Genomic DNA, 6,797 nt, shown 5'->3' on the forward strand with positions numbered 1-6,797 from the left:
CAATCAAACTGCCAACCATGTCCGATGACCAGTGTGCCTTCTCCATTCAAACTGCTAACCATGTCGGGTCAGTCTGCCTTCTCCATTCAAACTGCTAATCATGTCGAGTCAGTGTGCCTTCTCCATTCAAACTGCTAACCATGTCAGGTCAGTGTGCCTTCTACTTTCAAACTGCTAACCATGTCCGATTACCAGTGTGCCTTCTCCATTCAAACTGCTAACCATGTCGGGACAGTGTGCCTTCTCCATTCAAACTGCTAACCATGTCGGGTCAGTGTACATTCTTCATTCAAACTGCTAACCATGTCCGATCACCAGTGTGCCTTCTCCATTCAAACTGCTCACCATGTCGGGTCATTGTGCCTTCTCCATTCAAACTGCTAACCATGTCGGGTCAGGGTGCCTTCTCCATTCAAACTTCTAACCATGTCCGAACACCAGTGTGCCTTCTCCATTCAAACTGCTAACCATGTCGGGTCATTGTGCCTTCTCCATTCAAACTGCTAACCATGTCGGGTCAGTGTGCCTTCTCCATTCAAACTGCTAACCATGTCCGAACACCAGTGTGCCTTCTCCATTCAAACAGCTAACCATGTCGGGTCAGTGTGCCTTCTCCATTCAAACTGCTAACAATGTCTGGTCAGTGTGCGTTCTCCATTCAAACTGCTAACCATGTCGAGTCAGTGTGCCTTCTCCATTCAAACTGCTAACCATTTCCGATCACTTGTGTGCCTACTCCATTCAAACAGCAAACCATGTCAGGTCAGTGTGCCTTCTCCATTCAAACAGCTAACCATGTCGGGTCAGTGTGCCTTCTCCATTAAAACTGCTAACAATGTCAGGTCAGTGTGTCTTCTCCATTCAAACTGCTAACCATGTCGAGTCAGTGTGCCTTCTACATTCAAACTGCTAACCATGTCCAATCTCCAGTGTGCATTCTCCATTCAAACTGCTAACCATGTCCGATCACCAGTGTGCCTTCTCCATTCAAACTGCTAACCATGTCCGGTCAGTGTGCCTTCTACATTCAAACTGCTAACTATGTCCGACCACCAGTGTGCCTTCTCCATTCAAACTGCTAACCATGTCGGGTCAGTGTGCCTTCTCCATTCAAACTGCTAACCATGTCTGGTCAGTGTGCCTTCTCCATTCAAACTGCTAACCATGTCCGACCACCAGTGTGCCTTCTCCATTCAAACTGCTAACCATTTCCGATCACCCGTGTGCCTACTCCATTCAAGCAGCTAACCATGTCAGGTCAGTGTGCCTTCTCCATTCAAACAGCTAACCATGTCGGGTCATTGTGCCTTCTCCATTCAAACTGCTAACCATGTCGGGTCAGTGTGCCTTCTCCATTCAAACTGCTAACCATGTCCGAACACCAGTGTGCCTTCTCCATTCAAACAGCTAACCATGTCGGGTCAGTGTGCCTTCTCCATTCAAACTGCTAACAATGTCTGGTCAGTGTGCGTTCTCCATTCAAACTGCTAACCATGTCGAGTCAGTGTGCCTTCTCCATTCAAACTGCTAACTATGTCCGACCACCAGTGTGCCTTCTCCATTCAAACTGCTAACCATGTCTGGTCAGTGTGCCTTCTCCATTCAAACTGCTAACCATGTCTGGTCAGTGTGCCTTCTCCATTCAAACTGCTAACCATGTCGAGTCAGTGTGCCTTCTCCATTCAAACTGCTAACCATTTCCGATCACCAGTGTGCCTACTCCATTCAAACAGCTAACCATGTCAGGTCAGTGTGCCTTCTCCATTCAAACAGCTAACCATGTCGGGTCATTGTGCCTTCTCCATTCAAACTGCTAACCATGTCGGGTCAGGGTGCCTTCTCCATTCAAACTGCTAACCATGTCCGAACACCAGTGTGCCTTCTCCATTCAAACTGCTAACCATGTCGGGTCATTGTGCCTTCTCCATTCAAACTGCTAACCATGTCGGGTCAGTGTGCCTTCTCCATTCAAACTGCTAACCATGTCCGAACACCAGTGTGCCTTCTCCATTCAAACAGCTAACCATGTCGGGTCAGTGTGCCTTCTCCATTCAAACTGCTAACAATGTCTGGTCAGTGTGCGTTCTCCATTCAAACTGCTAACCATGTCGAGTCAGTGTGCCTTCTCCATTCAAACTGCTAACCATTTCCGATCACTTGTGTGCCTACTCCATTCAAACAGCAAACCATGTCAGGTCAGTGTGCCTTCTCCATTCAAACAGCTAACCATGTCGGGTCAGTGTGCCTTCTCCATTAAAACTGCTAACAATGTCAGGTCAGTGTGTCTTCTCCATTCAAACTGCTAACCATGTCGAGTCAGTGTGCCTTCTACATTCAAACTGCTAACCATGTCCAATCTCCAGTGTGCCTTCTCCATTCAAACTGCTAACCATGTCCGATCACCAGTGTGCCTTCTCCATTCAAACTGCTAACCATGTCCGGTCAGTGTGCCTTCTACATTCAAACTGCTAACTATGTCCGACCACCAGTGTGCCTTCTCCATTCAAACTGCTAACCATGTCGGGTCAGTGTGCCTTCTCCATTCAAACTGCTAACCATGTCTGGTCAGTGTGCCTTCTCCATTCAAACTGCTAACCATGTCCGACCACCAGTGTGCCTTCTCCATTCAAACTGCTAACCATTTCCGATCACCCGTGTGCCTACTCCATTCAAGCAGCTAACCATGTCAGGTCAGTGTGCCTTCTCCATTCAAACAGCTAACCATGTCGGGTCAGTGTGCCTTCTCGATTAAAACTGCTAACCATGTCAGGTCAGTGTGCCTTCTCCATTCAAACAGCTAACCATGTCGGGTCAGTGTGCCTTCTCCATTCAAACTGCTAACCATGTCTGGTCAGTGTGCGTTCTCCATTCAAACTGCTAACCATGTCGAGTCAGTGTGCCTTCTCCATTCAAACTGCTAACCATTTCCGATCACTTGTGTGCCTACTCCATTCAAACAGCAAACCATGTCAGGTCAGTGTGCCTTCTCCATTCAAACTGCTAACCATGTCGAGTCAGTGTGCCTTCTACATTCAAATTGCTAACCATGTCCAATCACCAGTGTGCCTTCTCCATTCAAACTGCTAACCATGTCCGACCACCAGTGTGCCTTCTCCATTCAAACTGCTAACCATGTCGGGTCAGTGTGCCTTCTCCATTCAAACTGCTAACCATGTCCGATCACTGTGTGCCTTCTCCATTCAAACTGCTAACCATGTCCGACCACCAGTGTGCCTTCTCCATTCAAACTGCTAACCATGTCGGGTCAGTGTGCCTTCTCCATTCAAACTGCTAACCATGTCTGGTCAGTGTGCCTTCTCCATTCAAACTGCTAACCATGTCGAGTCAGTGTGCCTTCTCCATTCAAACTGCTAACCATGTCGGGTCAGTGTGTCTTCTCCATTCAAACTGCTAACCATGTCCGATCACCAGTGTGCCTTCTCCATTCAAACTGCTCACCATTTCCGATCACCAGTGTGCCTACTCCATTCAAACAGCTAACCATGTCAGGTCAGTGTGCCTTCTCCATTCAAACAGCTAACCATGTCGGGTCAGTGTGCCTTCTCGATTAAAACTGCTAACCATGTCAGGTCATTGTGTCTTCTCCATTCAAACTGCTAACCATGTCGAGTCAGTGTGCCTTCTACATTCAAACTGCTAACCATGTCCAATCACCAGTGTGCCTTCTCCATTCAAACTGCTAACCATGTCCGATCACCAGTGTGCCTTCTCCATTCAAACTGCTAACCATGTCCGGTCAGTGTGCCTTCTCCATTCAAACTGCTAACCATGTCCGATCACCAGTGTGCCTTCTCCATTCAAACTGTTAACCATGTCGGGTCATTTTGACTTCTCCACTCAAACTGCTAACCATGTCCGATCACCAGTGTGCCTTCTACATTCAAACTGCTCAACATTTCGGGTCATTGATCCTTCTCCATTCAAACTGCTAACCATGTCGGGTCAGTGTGCCTTCTCCATTCAAACTGCTAACCAGGTCGGGTCAGTTTGCCTTCTCCATTCAAACTGCTAACCATGTCGGGTCAGTGTGTCTTCTCCATTCAAACTGCTAACCCATGTCCGATCACCAGTGTGCCTTCTCCATTCAAACTGCTAACCAAATCGGGTCAGTGTGTCTTCTCCATTCAAACTGCTAAACATGTCCGATCACCAGTGTGCCTTCTCCTTTCAAACTGCTAACCATGTCGGGTCAGGGTGTCTTCTCCATTCAAACTGCTAAACATGTCCGATCACCAGTGTGCCTTCTCCATTCAAACTGCTAACCATATCGGGTCAGTGTGTCTTCTCCATTCAAACTGCTAAACATATCCGATCACCAGTGTGTCTTCTCCAATCAAACTGCTAACCATGACCGATCACCAGTGCGCCTTCTCCATTCAAACTGCTAACCATGTCCAATCACCAGTGTGCCTTCAACATTCAAACTGCTAACCATGTCCGACCACCAGTGTGCCTTCTCCATTCAAACTGCTAACCATGTCAGGTCAGTGTGCCTTCTCCATTCAAACTGCTAACCATGTCGGGTCAGTGTGCCTTCTCCATTTAAACTGTTAACCATGTCGGGTCAGTGTGTCATCTCCATTCAAACTGCTAACCATGTCGTGTTAGTGTGCCTTCTCCATTCAAACTGCTAACCATGTCGGGTCAGTGTGCCTTCTACATTCAAACTGCTAACCATGTCCGATCACCAGTGCGCCTTTTCCATTCAAACTGCTAACCATGTATGGTCAGTGTGACTTCTCCAATCAAACTGCTAACCATGTCCGATCACCAGTGTGCCTTCTCCATTCAAACTGCTAACCATGTCGGGTCAGTGTGTCTTCTCCAATCAAACTGCCAACCATGTCCGATGACCAGTGTGCCTTCTCCATTCAAACTGCTAACCATGTCGGGTCAGTCTGCCTTCTCCATTCAAACTGCTAATCATGTCGAGTCAGTGTGCCTTCTCCATTCAAACTGCTAACCATGTCAGGTCAGTGTCCCTTCTACATTCAAACTGCTAACCATGTCCGATTACCAGTGTGCCTTCTCCATTCAAACTGCTAACCATGTCGGGACAGTGTGCCTTCTCCATTCAAACAGCTAACCATGTCGGGTCAGTGTACATTCTTCATTCAAACTGCTAACCATGTCCGATCACCAGTGTGCCTTCTCCATTCAAACTGCTCACCATGTCCGATCACCAGTGTGCCTTCTCCATTCAAACTGCTAACCATGTCGGGTCAGTGTGTCTTCTCCATTCAAACTGCTAACCATGTCGGGTCAGTGTGTCTTCTCCATTCAAATTGCTAACCATGTCGGGTCAGTGTGCCTTCTCCATTCAAACTGTTAACCATGTCTGGTCAGTGTGCCTTCTCCATTCAAATTGCTAACCATGTCGGGTCAGTGTGCCTTCTCCATTCAAACTGCTAACCATGTCGGGTCAGTGTGCCTTCTCCATTCAAACTGCTAACCATGTCGGGTCAGTGTGCCTTCTCCATTCAAACTGCTAACCATGTCGGGTCAGTGTGTCTTCTCCAATCAAACTGCTAACCATGTCTGATCACCAGTGTGCCTTCTCCATTCAAACTGCTAACCATGTCCGATCACCAGTGTGCCTTCTACATTCAAACTGCTAACCATGTCGGGTCAGTGTGCCTTCTCCATTCATACTGCTAACCATGTCGGGTCAGTGTGCCTTCTCCAATCAAACTGCTAACCATGTCCGATCACCAGTGTGCCTTCTCCATTCAAACTGCTAACCATGTCGGGTCACTGTGCCTTCTCCATTCAAACTGCTAAATATGTCGGGTCAGTGTGCCATCTCCATTCAAACTGCTAACCATGTCGGGTCAGTGTGCCTTCTCCATTCAAACTGCTAACCATGTCAGGTCAGTGTGCCTTCTCCATTCAAACTGCTAACCATGTCAGGTCAGTGTGCCTTCTCCATTCAAACTGCTAACCATGTCCGATCACCAGTGTGTCTTCTCCATTCAAACTGCTAACCATGTCGGGTCAGTGTGCCTTCTCCATTCAAACTGCTAACCATGTCCGATCACCAGTGTGCCTTCTACATTCAAACTGCTAACGATGTCCGATCACCAGTGTGCCTTCTACATTCAAACTGCTATACATGTCGGGTCATTGTGCCTTCTCCATTCAAACTGCTAACCATGTCGGGTCAGTGTGCCTTCTCCATTCAAACTGCTAACCATGTCCGAACACCAGTGTGCCTTCTCCATTCAAACTGCTAACCATGTCGGGTCAGTGTGCCTTCTCCATTCAAACTGCTAACCATGTCGGGTCAGTGTGCCTTCTCCATTCAAACTGCTAACCATGTCAGGTCAGTGTGCCTTCTCCATTCAAACAGCTAACCATGTCGGGTCAGTGTGCCTTCTCCATTCAAACTGCTAACCATGTCTGGTCAGTGTGCTTTCTCCATTCAAACTGCTAACCATGTCAAGTCAGTGTGCCTTCTCCATTCAAACTGCTAACCATTTCCGATCACTTGTGTGCCTACTCCATTCAAACAGCAAACCATGTCAGGTCAGTGTGCCTTCTCCATTCAAACAGCTAACCATGTCGGGTCAGTGTGCCTTCTCCATTAAAACTGCTAACCATGTCAGGTCAGTGTGTCTTCTCCATTCAAACTGCTAACCATGTCGAGTCAGTGTGCCTTCTACATTCAAACTGCTAACCATGTCCAATCACCAGTGTGCCTTCTCCATTCAAACTGCTAACCATGTCCGACCACCAGTGTGCCTTCTCCATTCAAACTGCTAACCATGTCCGGTCAG

The sequence above is a fragment of the Hypanus sabinus genome, unplaced genomic scaffold (genome assembly GCF_030144855.1).
Source record: "Hypanus sabinus isolate sHypSab1 unplaced genomic scaffold, sHypSab1.hap1 scaffold_405, whole genome shotgun sequence".
In the NCBI taxonomy this organism is placed as follows: domain Eukaryota; kingdom Metazoa; phylum Chordata; class Chondrichthyes; order Myliobatiformes; family Dasyatidae; genus Hypanus; species Hypanus sabinus.